Source organism: Canis lupus, chromosome 27 (assembly GCF_011100685.1).
Source record: "Canis lupus familiaris isolate Mischka breed German Shepherd chromosome 27, alternate assembly UU_Cfam_GSD_1.0, whole genome shotgun sequence".
NCBI lineage: Eukaryota > Metazoa > Chordata > Mammalia > Carnivora > Canidae > Canis > Canis lupus.
In genome coordinates, this window is record NC_049248.1 from 9,233,676 (window position 1) to 9,249,275 (window position 15,600).

The window sequence follows — 15,600 nt, forward strand, 5'->3', positions numbered from 1 at the left end:
AGAAAGAACTCCAATCATTTACCTGAACTTCTACCTTAGGAACTGAGAAGAGAAGAGCAAAGTAAACACAAAACAAGTGGAAGGAAGGAAATAATAAATACTAGAGTAGAAATTAATGAAATAGAGAATACAAAAGCAATCCAGAAAATTTAAAAAAAAGGTGGTTCTTTAAAATGAACAAGAAGTGCCTGGGTGGCCTCAGGTGGTTAAGTGTCTGCCTTTGGCTCAGGTCATGATCTTGGGGTCCTGAGATTGAGTCCCACATTAAGCTCCCTGCTCAGCATGGAGTCTGCTTTTCCCTCTTCCTCTCTCTGTTCAGTCTCTCAAATAAAATGTTTTAAAAAATAAGAAAATAGGGGCGCCTGGATGGCTCAGTGGTTCAGCATCTGCCTTTGGCTCATGACATTATCCTGGGATCAAGTCCCGCATCAGGCTGCTACTCCCCACCTCCACAGGGAGCCTGCTTCTCCTTCTGCCTATGTCTTTGCTTCTCTCTGTGTGTCTTTCATGAATAGATAACATCTTTAAAAAAATAAAATAAAATGAACAACAAAATTGATAGACCATTAGCTAAACTGACCAAGGTGGGAGTGATGTGGAGAGAATACTCAAATTATTGAAACTATGAATGAAATAGGGGATATTACTATTGACTTTACTGAGATAAAAAGGTTATAAGGCAGTATTATGAACAACTGTATTTCAACAAATTAGATATCTGGAAAAAAGACAAATTACTAGAAAAACACAAACTACCAAAACGGACTCAAGGTAATATAGAAAATCTGAAATAGATACATAAAAATTAAAGATATTGAGTTAGTAATAAAAATTTCTTACAAAGTCTGCCTCTCTCTCTCTCTCATGAATAAATAAAATCTTTAAAAAAAAAAATTCTTACAAAGAAAAACCCTGCCCAGGGAGCTTTACTAATAAATCCTACTAAATGCTTAAGAATTAATACCAATTCTTCATGAACTCTTCCAAAAACTAGAAGAGTAAGAAATACTACTCAATTCACTCTGTAAAGCCAGTATTACCATGATACCGAAACTTGACAAATCAGAAACTATCAGAATCTTAAAATCAGAATTCATAAATCATGAATATAGATGAAAAAATCCTCACCAAACACTAGCAAAGTGAATGTAGCTTTTTATATAAAAAGGACTGGGATCCCTGGGTGGCGCAGCGGTTTGGCGCCTGCCTTTGGCCCAGGGTGCGATCCTGGAGACCCGGGATCGAATCCCACGTCGGGCTCCCGGTGCATGGAGCCTGCTTCTCCCTCTGCCTGTGTCTCTGCCTCTCTCTCTCTCTCTCTGTGTGACTATCATAAATAAATAAAAATTAAAAAGGACTGTATGCCATGGCCAAGGAAGATTTATCTTAGGAATGCAAAGTTAGTTTATCATCCAGAATCAGTGAAATAATGTAATATGCCATTATCAATAGAATAAAGGTCAAAACCACATGAATATCTCATTATGAGTGGCAGAAAAAGTTTTTGACAAAATCCAATACCCTTACATGATAAATAAATTAGGAATAGAAGGAAACTCCTTTGATTGGACAAAGGACATCTGGCGAGGTTGAGTCAATTCAAACATTAGTATAATCCATCACATCCATCATATCAAAATATATCAATAGATGTAGAAAAGGCAAAATCCATCCCCCATTTTTGATTAAAAATTTTAAAAATAAAACAAAACCCCACAACTAAACAAACTAGAAAGAGAGGGAAACTCCCAACTTGACAAAGAATATCTGCCCCAAAAACTTATAGCTAACATCATAATTAACAAGGAGAAATCATATGCTTTCCTTTTAGGCCAGGATCAGGGCAAAGATGTTCTCTCTCACCTTGCATGTAGCAATAGTTCATTTCTTTTTATTGTTGAATAGAATTCCATGTACACTGTCACCTATTCCTTCTATTTTCTGGAAAAGCTGGTGGAGAATTACTATCATCCTCTAAATATTTGTAGAATTCATCAGGGAATACCATATGAGCCTAGAGTTTTCTTTGTGGGAAGGTTTTCAAATATAAATTTGATTTCTTTAATGTAAATAGGACTAGTTACATTATTTTTTCTTGAAAGAGCTTTGTAGTCTGTATTTTCAAAAAATTTCTCCATTTATCTCAGTTGTCAAATGTGTTGTCATAACATTGTTTATAATATTTCCTCATCTTTTTGATGTCACTAGGATGTTCTTAGTATTTTGTACTTGCCTCATTAGTTAACTTGGCCGAGTCTTTTTCTTTTTCCCCTAAAGATTTTATTCATTTATTCATAAGAGACAAGAGGAGAGGCAGAAACACAGGCAGATGTGAGGAGCCTGATGTGGGACTCAATCCCAGGAACCCGGAATCACGCTGTGAACTGACGGCAGAGGCTCAACCGCAGAGCCACTCAGGCATCCCTAACTTGGCCCAATCTTAAAACTCCCCAGCTGGTAGAGAAACAAGTATACTTAACCAAAATTTCAAAATCTCTACTAGAGTTTTCTCTGAAAACATTTAAAATTTCTTAATTGCCCTTCAATTACTTCTTAGGAGACTGGGTGTGTTTGAAACACTGGTCAATCATTGAGAAGATTAGAGATGTAGGAGATATATAAAAAGATTGAATAAAATCAGTGAAATGAGGGGCGCCTGGCTGGATCAGTCAGTGGAGCATGGGACTCTATCTCGGGATTGTGAGTTCAAGACCCACATTGAGTGTAGAGATTAATTTTTAAACAATTAGAGAAATGAAAAGAATCTGAATAAGTCACTTCGGTCATCCTTCTGCCATGAGTTAAGTTCATGTTTAAACAATGTGGGCCAATTACATTTTAGCTTAGTTTCTTAAAACTTCTTTCACAAAGATTGTTACCTCCCTTTAGCCATCTAGCCCAAAGATAACAATCTGTCTGAAAGTATGTTTCCTACTGTCTGTGCTAATATGACTGTCTATTTCTGTTCATGCCTTTTAAAATAAAAGGGGCATGTGCTAATATGACTGTCTATTTCTGTTCATGCCTTTTATTTTTTTTTTTTTATTTTTTTTTTTTTGTTCATGCCTTTTAAAATAAAAGGGGCTTTAGGGGCACCTAGGTGGTTTAGTGATTGAGCATCTGCCTTTGACTCAGGTCGTGATCCCAGGATCCTGGGATTAAGTAACATGTCAGGATCCCCGTGAAGAGCCTGCCTTTCCTTCTGCCTATGTCTGCCTCTCTCTGTGTCTCTCATGAATAAATAAATAAAATCGTTTTAAAAAATAAAATAATTGGTTTGTCCTAGTCTAAAGCCCTCGCTCCCTTGAATGGGTCCCTTGTACTCTGATTCCATCTACTGGTTGGAGCCAGAAATTACAATGGATTTCACCATCAGTCCACTTTATTTTACTGCTGTGAATATGGAACTTGTTATTGATGGAAACAGACATCTCTTTTAGGAACTTGGTGACATTCTTTGGATTTTTAAATATCTTAATCTTGGGGCGTCTGGGTGGCTCAGTCGGTTAAGGGTCTGCCATTGGCTCAGATCATGATTCCAGGGTCCTGGGATCCCAGGGGCTTCTTGCTCAGCAGAGAGCCTGCTTCTCCCTTTCCCTCTGCCTGCCACTCTCCCTGCTTCTGCTCTCTCTGTCTTTCTGTGTCAAATAAATAAAATCTTTTTAAAAATCATGTTTTAAAAAATAAACATCTTGGGGCAGCCCAGGTGGCTCAGTGGTTTAGTGCCACCTTCAGCCCAGGGCCTGATCCTGGAGACCCAGAATTGAGTCCCATGTCAGGCTCCCTGCATGAAGCCTGCTTCTCCCTCTGCCTGTGTCTCTGCCTCTCTCTCTCTCTATCTCTGCATCTCTCATGAATAAACAAATAAAATCTTAAAAATATAAACATCTTAATCTTTCATCTTACCCCTTCAAATTCCCACCAAATCTGTCCAAAGACCTTGACAAGGTCAGACAGAAGCAAAGGCATTTTTAGAAGTCATTTTTAGGATGCTTTTGGAATTCTTATAGAATCCTATTATGCCTACTTGTTAGACAAGTCTCTGAATATAAGTCTCTACTGTTAATTTTTCAGTTATTGGAGAAGTAGAATAAATTCAAGATAAGTTCCATGCAAATGTCTAATTGATATTTGATAATAGGTCAATGCTAAATTTATAATTAGACTTTTTTTTCTTAGTGGTTTTCCTAGGGTTACCATTAATATCTTAATTTATAACAGTCTAGTTTGGATTAATGCCAATCTAACTTCAAGAGTACATAAAATTCTATTCTTATGTAGCTGTGCCCCCTACCATGCTGTTATTGTTGAAAATTACATCTTTATACATATATGCCTAACAATTTAGATTTGTAATTATTGCATTATGCAGTTTCTTTTTTAAAAAAGATTTAATTTATTTATTTGAGAGAGAGAGAATGAGAGAGCACAAGCATGGGGCACAAGAGCAGGGGGAGGGGCAGAGGCAAAGGGAGAAGAAGACTCTGCTGAGCAGGGAACCTGATACGGAGCTAGATCCCAGGACCTGGAGATCATGATCTGAGCCAAAGGCTAACAACGGACTGAGCCATCCCATCTCCAAACACGTTGTACATTTATACTCTATTTTTACATTTATCTTCATAATTGCCTTTACTTGTACTCTTTATTTTATTCATGAGGCTTTAAGGGGCGCCTGACTGGCTCAGTTGGTAGACCATGTGACTCTTGATCTTGGGGCTATGAGTTTAAGCCGCACACTAGGTGGAGATCTTACTTAAAAAAAAAAAAAATGAGGATTCAATTACTGTCTAAAGTCCTATTTCGAGATGCCTGGGTGGCTGAGTGGTTAAGTGTCTGCCTTCAGCCCAGGGCATGATCCTGGAGTCCTGGGGTCAAGTCCCAAATCAAGCTCCCTGCATGGAGTCTGCTTCTGCCTCTGCCTCTGCCTGTGTCTCTGCCTCTCTCTCTGTGTCTTTCATGAGTAAATAAGTGAAATCTTAAATAATAATAATAATAATAATAATGTCCTTTTATTTTAACCTGAAGGATTCCCTATAGGATTTCTTGTAAGCAGAAATCTGTAAGCAGGTCTGTTACTAAGGAAACCTTGAAGTTCTTGTTTATCTGGAAATGTCTTTTAATTTCACCATTTTGGAAGATATTTTTGCTGGATATAGAATTCTTTTTTTTTTTTTTTTTTGGATATAGAATTCTTGAACGAGGGACGCCTGGGTGGCTCAGCAGTTAAGCCTCTGGTCCAGGGCGTGGTCCCGGTCTGGGGATCCGGTCCCGAATCGAATCGGGCTTCCTGTGAGGAGCTGGCTTCCTCCCTCTATGTCTCTACCTCTCTTTGTGTGTCTCTCATGAATAAATAAATAAAATAAATAAATATGTAATATTAAGCTTCGGTTTAAAAAAGTAAAGCTGGTAAACTAGGTCATTTGCTTAAAAAAAAGCACAAAGTATGTTTGTTACATTCTTTCCTAAGTGGAAAGAATGTAAAAAATAAATAAGTAAATACATAAAATAAAAATGCTATTTCCCCCTAATCTTTGGAAACCTTTTGTGTTCTAGGATAGCATGACATATTTATCCTATAGTTTTAATCTGCTCCCTGATATCCTGTCATGCACTCATACTTAGGAATATCTCCAAATATGCATGTCATTTCGAGAAGCATAAGGCTAGATATACACTAAGATTCCTCCAACTCTGAGATACTATGATTCTATAATTTTTATTTTTTTAAGATTATTTATTTATTTGAAAGAGAGAGACAGAGACAGAGAGTGTGGGGAGGAGCAGAAGGAGAGGGATGGGGGGCGGGGGGGGGGGGGCGCGGGATTCCATGACCACCCACAATGGACTGAGCCACCCAGGCACCCCTGATTCTGTAATTTAAGATTTGTCTTTCATTGACATTTAATTCTTTCATATTGTCATCTCATTATCTATTTTTGAAGCTTTAAACAAAAATGAATTCCTTAAAGAATTACAATGTGCATCATTGTTCCCCTTCAAAGTTCAGCCTTATGCTTTCTCATAGTAGGCCTTCAATAAATATTAATTGGGATTGCCAGTGGTTGAGCATCTGCCTTTGGCTCAGGGTGTGATTCCGGAGTTCTGGTCGAGTCCCGCATTAGGCTCCTAGGAGGGAGCCCGCTTCTCCCTCTGCCTATGTCTCTGCCTCTCTCTGTGTCTCTCATGAATAAATAAATAAAATCTTAAAAAAAGAAAAGAAAAGAAAAGAATTCAAGAATTCTTGAATGACAGTTGTTTTTTTCTTTCAGTACTTTAAATATATCATCTATTTTGGTCTCCATAGCTTCTTTTTTGCTTTATAAAGATTTTATTTTTTAAGTAATCTCTACACCCAACAAGGGGCTCAGACCTACAACCCTGAGATCAAGAGTTGCTCATCTAGCAACTGAACCAGCCAGGCACCTCTGATCTACATGGTTTCTGAGCAATCACCTGTTAATCTTATGGAAGATTTCTTATTCATAATGAATTGTTCTCTCTTGCTGTTTTCAAGATTCTCTCCTCTTTTCAGAGTTGTAATACAACTGGGTGTGGAGTTCATTGCACTTAGTTGTGTAGATTAACGTGTTTTTTAAAAATCAAATTTGGGGGATCCCTGGATGGCTCAGCAGTTTAGCGCTTGCCTTTGGCCCAGGGCGTGATCCTGGAGTCCTGGTATCGAGTCCCGCGTCAGGCTCCTGGCATGGCGTCTGCTTCTCCCTCTGCCTGTGTCTCTGCCTCTCTCTCTATCATGAATAAATAAATAATATCTTTAAAAAAATGAAATTTGGGGAATTTTAGACAATTATTTCTTTAAATGTTTTTTTCTGGGATCCCTGGTTGGCTCAGTGGTTTAGCGCCTGCTTTCGGCCTAGGTGGTGATCCTGGAGTCCAGGGTTCGAGTCCCATGTCGGGCTCCCTGCACGGAGCCTGCTTCTCCCTCTGCCTGTGTAATAAATTAAAATCTTAAAAAAAGAATGTTTTTTTCTGCTCCTCTCCCTTTCACCACTTGCATAATGAGTATGTTGGCATGCTTGATGGTCTCACAGGTTTTTAGGGCTCTGTTTATTTTCCTTCATTCTTTTTCTGTTCCTCATGCTAGGTAATCTCAATGGACACGTCTTTAAATTCACTGATTTCTTTTCTTTCTTCTTCTTTGCTTTTTTTTTTTTTTTTTTTACTGCCTGCTCAAATTTGGTGTTGAGCCCCTGTAGTGAATTTTTCATTTCAGTTCTTTTATTTTTCAACCCCAGAGTTTCTACTTGTTTCCACTTTTATTTTTTAAATATTTTACTTATTTATTCATGAGAGGCACAGAGAGAGAGAGAGGCGGAGACATAGGCAGAGAAGTAGGCTCCCTGTGAGGAGCCCGATGTGGAACTTATCCTGGGCCTCCAGGATCAGGCCCTGAGCTAAAGTTGGCGCTAAACCGCTGAGCCACCTGGGCTGCTCTGTTTCCACTTTTATAAATTGCTATCTCTCTATTGATGGTCTTTATTTAGTGAAATATTGTTCCCATACTTTTTATAAGTTTTTAGACATTGTTTTCTTTAGTAATTTAAACCTAATTAAAATAATTGATTTAAAGTCTTTGTATAGGGCAGCACCGGTGGCTTAATGGTTTAGCGCCGCCTTCAGCCCAGGGCGTGATCCTGGAGTCCCAGGACCGAGTCCCAGGACCGAGTCCCAGGACCGAGTCCCACGTAGGGCTCCCAGCATGGATCCTGCTTCTCCCTCTGCCTGTGTCTCTGCCATTCTCTCTGTGTCTCTAATAAATAAATAAAATCTTAAAAAAAAAAATAAATAAAGTCTTTGTCTAGTATGTTCCAGGACTTTAGGGACTATTTCTATTGATTTTTCCCCCCTGTGAATAGGTCAAATTTTCTTGCTTCTAGTATTTTTTTGTTGAAAACAACATTTCAAATAATATAATATAGCATCTCCAGAAATCAAATTCTTCTGCTTTTTCAAGATTTACTATTGTTGCTGCTTTTTATAGTTGTATTTTTGTTTGTCCAGAGACTTCTGAACTAATTCCATAGAATTTTTCAATGTGTCTATGGATCTCTCATTCCTCAGTGTTTTTTTTTTTAAAGCATTTTGGTTAGTCTATTATTTATGCCATCATCTAAGGCAACTATAATGTTAAAATATTCAACAAAAGCTCTTTCTCCATTTCTCTGGGGTGTTTAGCAGTAGGCAAATTTGTGTGAGGTTGCATAAAGAAAAGACTTTCCAGTAGTCTTCCAGGGAACCATTAGCAAATGGTCAAATAATGACATTTTTTTGGGGAATGAGATTCTTTCCACATTCCCCCCTACCCCCATTATTAGAAAAGCATGCTATTTTTCAAGTTTACTGTGGTACTGGGGAGTGAGGAATGGACTAAGGAGAGGAAATGTCAAAGTTCACTGCTCTTACCAGGATTCAGATGTTTTTCTTAAATGTTCTCTGGATGCTGCAAACCTTTAGTTGATTTCGAGGTTCTAAAGCTGATCCTAATGATTTTGCCAGGATTTTTGTTGTTTTTAGAGATCCTTACTGCATGTTTTTTTGCTAAAATCACTCCAATTCAACCTTTTGCTCTCATTTTAAAAATTCATTCAGCAGAGTCTGGGTGGCTAAGTCAGTTAAGTATCTGATTCTTGATTTCAGCTCAGGTCATGATCTCAGAGTCAGGAAATTCATGCCCAGCACAGAGCGTGCTTAAGATTTTCTCTTTCCCTTTCCTTTTGCTCCTTCCCCCACTAAAAAATAAGTTAACAATAATTTTAAAAATAAATAAATATTCATTCATATTTATTAAATGCCTACCATAGGTAGACACTGTTCTAAATGGACTGAGGATATAGCATGATGGTTCAGTTGCTGTCTGAGTTTGGGTGTGGTTGGGTGGTAATTTCATTTGCCACCCAACCACATGCATTCATGTTTGAACTTTGACACATGGTGTAGTTTCCTCAAATGGATTTGAAGAAGAAATAGTGAAGCCTATAATTAGTAGAGAAGGGTGGAGAAGACACAGAGGCAAGCAAGGTGTGTCCCTAACTTCAGCTGGTTCATCCTTTCCATTTCCCCAAATTATAACTTGATTTTCTTAGCTCCTGACTTTCTAGTAGTAGAGTCTCAAATCAGTAGTTCTGGAGTGTGATGAAAATAGGCCCTTGTATTCTGGCCTCCTCTGGAATGAGAACAGAAAGCTGGCTTGCTAAGAATACTATTCCTTAAGGGATAGTATTCAAGATGCCTTGTAAGAGATTACTAAATAAGGTGAGCCAGTGGCTTTTGGAGAACAAAGTATTCACAGGAAATGTTAGCAAGTGGAAGACTAAAGACTGTTTATGAAAAAGTAGGAATAATCTGGACTTGAAAAAAGAACATCGATCCTGGAGACCCGGGATCGAATCCCACGTCAGGCTCCCGGTGCATGGAGCCTGCTTCTCCCTCTGCCTGTGTCTCTGCCTCTCTCTCTCTCTCTCTGTGACTATCATAAATAAATAAAAATTAAAAAAAAATAAATAAATATAAAATATATTTTTAAAAGGATCAAAAAAGTTGGGATACTACAAATAAAGAAGCATTCCAAGCACACCAAAACAACTTTTTTTTTTCCTTAGCTGTACTGAGTCCTTATCACCAGGAAGTTTTTGGTGTGTATGAATGGGAATTTTATGAGTACCCTCAAATAAATATTTTATACATTATATAACTATAATATAGTTAACTTAGTTATGCATAAAATAATAACCTATTAGGATAAGATGATAACAATAAGATAATATGTAATACATATAATTGTTATTCCAGAAATACTTTTATTATTTACAATAAAGGTCCACGTGCAAGAACCCTTTCAAGTAATATATTATGGTGTTTATTCAGGGTTAAACCCTCAAGTCAGGGGACACCTGAGTGGCTCAGTGGTTGAGCGTCTGCCTTTGACTCAGGTCATGAACCTATGATCCTGGGATCAAGTCCCACATCGGGCTCCCCTCAGGGAGACTGCTTCTCTGGGCCTATGTCTCTGTCCTCTCTCTGTGTCTGTCATGAATAAATGAATAAAATCTTAAAAAACAAAACAAAACTCTCAAGTCAGGATTCTGATACCTAGAACAAAACTAAGCAGGCTAACTCTTTACAGAATAATTATTAACATGGCTATTTCCTCTGTATGTGCCATGTGATGTGCCAGCAATAGGATTTTATGCAGCCTAAAATTTGGAGATTGTTAAACCCTGAATATTTTTCCCCACCAAATTCCAGGCAGATTATCAGACTGATAACTGCATTAAATAGATTTTTAGGGATGCCTGGGTGGCTCAGCGGTTTAGAGCCTGCCTTTGGCCCAGGGCGTGATCCTGGAGTCCTGGGATTGAGTCCCATTTCGGGCTCCCTGCATGGAGTCTGCTTCTCCCTCTGCCTATGTCTCTGCCTCTCTCTCTGTGTGTATCTCTCGTGAATAAATAAATAAATAAATAATCTTTAAAAAATAGATTTTTAAATGTATCAGAAAAGATAAAAATATTTGACTGAAAGGATAGTAAAGAGAAGTAAACAACTCCTAATGTAAGGTCAGCTAGCCTCCCACAGAGGAATTGGTAATACTAGAGCTAGGTGATTCTCCTTATATAGAAAGCAGAAACAGGATGATGAGACACCTGGGTGGCTTAGCCGTTGAGCGTTGAGCGCTGCCTTCAGCTCAGGGCATGATCCTGGGATTCTGGGATTGAGTCCAGCTCAATCCCCTCTGCCCTGTCTGCCTCTCTCAGTTTCTCTCCCTCTGCCCTGTCTCTGCCTCTCTCAGTCTCTCTCTCTCTCTGTGTCTCTCATGAATAAATACATAAAATCTTAAAAAAAAAAAAAGAAAAGAAACAGGATGATGGGACAAAGGAGAGATAAGACTGGCCAAAATCAAGCTTATATCATATTCTTATAACATGCCAATGTTATGGGCAAATCACATTCTTGGGGGCCTCAAGGAGTGTTCATGCTCTGGAGTTTATTTCAAAAGCAGTTTAAGTTGAGAGCAGACATGGAGAGATTTCCTGATTCTAAATCAAAATAGGTATTAGATAGATCAGTAAGTATAATTGGTAGGAATGTATTTGGACTAAATTAGTGTAAATATAATACTTAACTAGTGAAGCATGTTTGAAATATCTTCCCCCTGCTGCAGGATTTCTTGAGATATAATCCACAAATAACACTGTGTTAGTTTAAGGCTAAAACACGGTGATTTGATATATGTATATGTTGTGAAATGATTTCCATATTAAGGTTAGTAACTACATCTATCTCTTCATAGAGTTATAATCTTTGTATGTGTACTAAGAACATTTAAGATCTACCATCTTTGCAAATTTCAAGTATACAATACAGTATTGTTAACTACAGTCACCTATGATGCACATTTGAATCCCTGAACTTATTATAACTGAAAGTTTTTTTAATAAAGATTTTATTTATTTATTCATGAGAGACTGAATGAGAGGCAGAGACACAGGCAGAGGGAGAAGCAGGCTCCCTGCAGGAAGCCCAGTGTGGGACTCAATCCTGGGACTCCAGGATCATGCCCTGGGCAGAAGGCAGGAGCTAAACCACTGAGCCACCCAGGGATCCCCATAACTGAAAGTTTATACACTTTGACCACATCTCCCCATTTCTCCCTCCGTCAGCCCCTGGTAACCACCATTCTACTATGTTTCTATGAGTTCAAGTTTTTTAGATTCCACATATAAGCAAGATCATATCGTATTTGTCTTTTTCTGCCCTCGAGTTTCACCCATGATGTAGGATGAAAATAGTAGATAGTAGGATTTCCGTCTTTTTTATGGTTGAATAGTATTCCAGTGTGAGTGTGTGTGTGCGCGCACGCATGTGCGCACATGTGTGTGTACATACCATACTTTCTTTATTTATCCATTGACAACAAGATTGCTTCCATGTCTTGGTAATTGTGAATAATGCTACAATGAACATGAGGATGCAGCTATATCTTCGATATAGAGATTTCATTTCCTTTGGATATATACCCAAAAGTGGAATTACTGGATCATATATGGTCATTATATTTTTAATTCTTGAAGAACTTCTATACTATTTTTCATAGTGGCTGCCCCAGTTTACAACCCACTAACAGAGCACAAGAGTTCCTGCTTCTCTTCATCTGCACCAACATTTGTTATCTTTTTTCTTTTTAATAATAGCAATTCTAACAGGTGTGCGATGCTATCTATCTCACTGTGGTTTGATTTTTATTTTTTAGTACAGTTGACATACAGTGTTGTTAGTTTCGATGTACACATGGTGATTCAACATCTCTATATACTATGTGCTATGCTCATCACAAGTATAACTACCATCTGTCACCATACAAGGCTATTACAATATCGCTGACTGTATTTCCCTATGCTGTGTCTCTTATCCCCATGACTTATTCATTCCATAACTGGAAGTCTGTACCTCCCACTCCTCTTCATCCATTTTGTCTATCTCCCTACCTTCTTTTCCTCTGGCAACCATCAGTTTGTTCTCTATATTTACAAGTCTGATTCTGCTTTTTGGTGTTTATTCATTTGTTTTATTTTTTAGATTTATATATGAGTGAAATCGTATGGTATTTATCTTTCTCAGTCTGACTTATTTTACTTAGTATGTTATCATAGGTACTGTAGGTCCATCCATGTTGTAGCAAATGGCAAGATCTCATCCCTTTTTTATGGCTATGTAATATACAAGTGTGCACAATGTACACAGTTGTGTAAAATCACATTGTACACAAATGTGTGTATATGTTTATGTACACACAACATCTTTTTATCCATTCATTTGTCTATCAGTGGATTCTTCAGTTGCTTCCATATCTTAGCTACTGTAAATAATGCTGCAATAAACATAGGGATGCATATATTTTCTTGAGTTAGTGTTTGTTTTCTTTGGGTAAATACCCAGTAGTAGAATTATTAGATCATATGGTACTTCTATTTTTAATCTTTTGAGGAACTTCCATACTGCTTTCCATCATGGCTCTACCAATTTACATTCCTATCAACAGTATGTGAGAGTTCTTTTTTCTCTACATCCTTACCAATACTTACTATTTCTTGTGTTTTTGATTGTAGCCATTCTGACAGGTGTGATATGATATCTCATTGTGTTTTTTTTTTTAAGATTTTATTTATTTATTCATGAGACACACACACGGAGAGAGAGGCAGAGATACAGGCAGAGATAGAAGCAGGCTCCATGCAGGGAGCCCGATGTGGGACTTGATCCTCGGACTCCAGAATCATGCCCTGAGCCAAAGGCAGACGCTCAACTGCTGAGCCACCCAGGTGTTCCAGTCTTCACATTTTGTCTAAGTCTCTGTGCCTGTTTCTTTCTTTTTTTTTTTTTTAATTTTTATTTATTTATGATGGTCACACACACAGAGAGAGAGGCAGAGACACAGGCAGAGGGAGAAGCAGGCTCCATGCACCGAGAGCCCGACGTGGGATTCAATCCCGGGTCTCCAGGATCGCGCCCTGGGCCAAAGGCAGGCGCCAAACCGCTGCGCCACCCAGGGATCCCCTCTTCTCTACCTTTAGTTGTGGATTTGTTCTGTCAGTCTTCAGATCAATTTCTGGGGTATATAGGATGATTTGATAGTTATCTAATTCTATTCATGGAATCAAGTAAACCTAGAGTTGTCCTACTCCACCATCGTCTTCCTCTCCAATTCTAGCACCATACTATTTAGATTACTATAGATTTCTAATATAGTTTTACATAAGAAGTGTAATGATCCAGCTTTATTATTCACAAGATTGCTTTGGCTATTTGGACTTTTGTGGTTTCATATGAATTTTAGTGTTTAGTTTTCTATTTCTGTGAAAAAAAAAAAGCCATTGGATTTTTAAAAAAATGATTTCATTATTTATTTATTCATGAGAGAACAGAGAGAGAGGCAGAGACACAGGCAGAGGGAGAATCAGGCTTCTCGCAGGGAACCTGATGGGGGACTTGATCCCAGGACCCCAGGATCATTCTTTGAGTCAAAGGCAGACGCTCAACTGCTGAGTCACCCAGGACTCCCGTCATTGGTTTTTTGATAAGGATTGCATTGAGTTTATAGATTACCTTGGATAGTATGGACATTTTGAAAATATTATGACCCATAAACTTGAGATATCTTTCTATGTATTTGTGTTGTCTTCATTTTTTTCATTAATGTCTTATAGTTTCCACATGTACAGATCTTTTACCTCCTCAGTTAAATTTATTCCTAAGTATATTATTGGTTTTAATGTTATTGTAAATGGGATTTTTACAAGTTTCTTTTTCAGATAGTTTATTGTTTGAAGTATCTATAAGGTAAGACTATAAGGTAAGACTGGCTTACCAGTAGTTGAAAGCTACCTGACACTCTTCATGGTCACTTCAGGGAGAGACAGATAGAAAGGAGAGGGATAATATAGGATAGAACCATGTATTTATTTATTTATTTATTAAATATTTATTTATTTATGATAGTCACAGAGAGAGAGAGAGAGGCAGAGACATAGGCAGAGGGAGAAGCAGGCTCCATGCACCGGGAGCCCGATGTGGGATTCGATCCCGGGTCTCCAGAATCGCGCCCTGGGCCAAAGGCAGGCGCCAAACCGCTGCGCCACCCAGGGATCCCCGAACCATGTATTTAAAAACAAGTAGTAGGGATGCCTGGGTGGCTCAGCGGTTGAGCGTCTGCCTTTGGCCCAGGGAGTGATCCTGGAGTTCCAGGGTTGAGCTCCCTGCATGGAGCCTGCTTCTCTCTCTGCCTATGTCTCTGTCTCTCTCCGTGTGTCTCTTAGGAATAGATAAATAAAATCTAAAAAATAAATAAATAAAAACAAGTAGTAAAAAAATAAAAAATAATAAAGTTGAGTAGTTATTAATAATAGAAAGAAAATGGAATATAATTTAGAATATTTCAAAATTCTGGATTTCATGTTATCTAAATTTGTGTTCATTTTTATATAACCTTTCTATAGACTGTGAATACACAGTATAATAAAATTGATTTTTAAAAAATCAGGGGCAGAGGGAGAAGAAGGCTCCATGCAGGGAGCCTGATGTGGGACTCGATCTTGGGACTCCAGGATCACACACTGAGCCAAAAGCAAATGATTAACCACTGAGCCACCCAGGTGCCCCTAAAATTGATTATTTACTTAAGAATTTATTTGATGTAGGGGCACCTGGGTGGCCCAGTGGTTGAACGTCTGCCTTTGGCTCAGGTCATGATCTCAGGACTCAGATCAAGTCCTACATCAAGCTCCCCTCAGGGAACCTGCTTCCCCTCTGCCTATGTCTTTGCCTCTCTCTCTATGTCTCTCAAGAATAAATAAATAAAATCTTTTTTTAAACAAAGAATTTTTTTTTAAGATTTTATTTATTTATTCATGAGAATAATGAGGCAGAGACACAGGCAGAGGGAGAAGCAGGCTCCATGCAGGGAGCCCAACATGAGACTGGATCCCGGGTCTCCAGGATCACACCCTGGGCTGAAGGCGGTGCTAAACCTACTGAGCCACCAGGGCTGCCCCAGAATTTTTTTTTTTTTTTTAAAGAATTTATTGG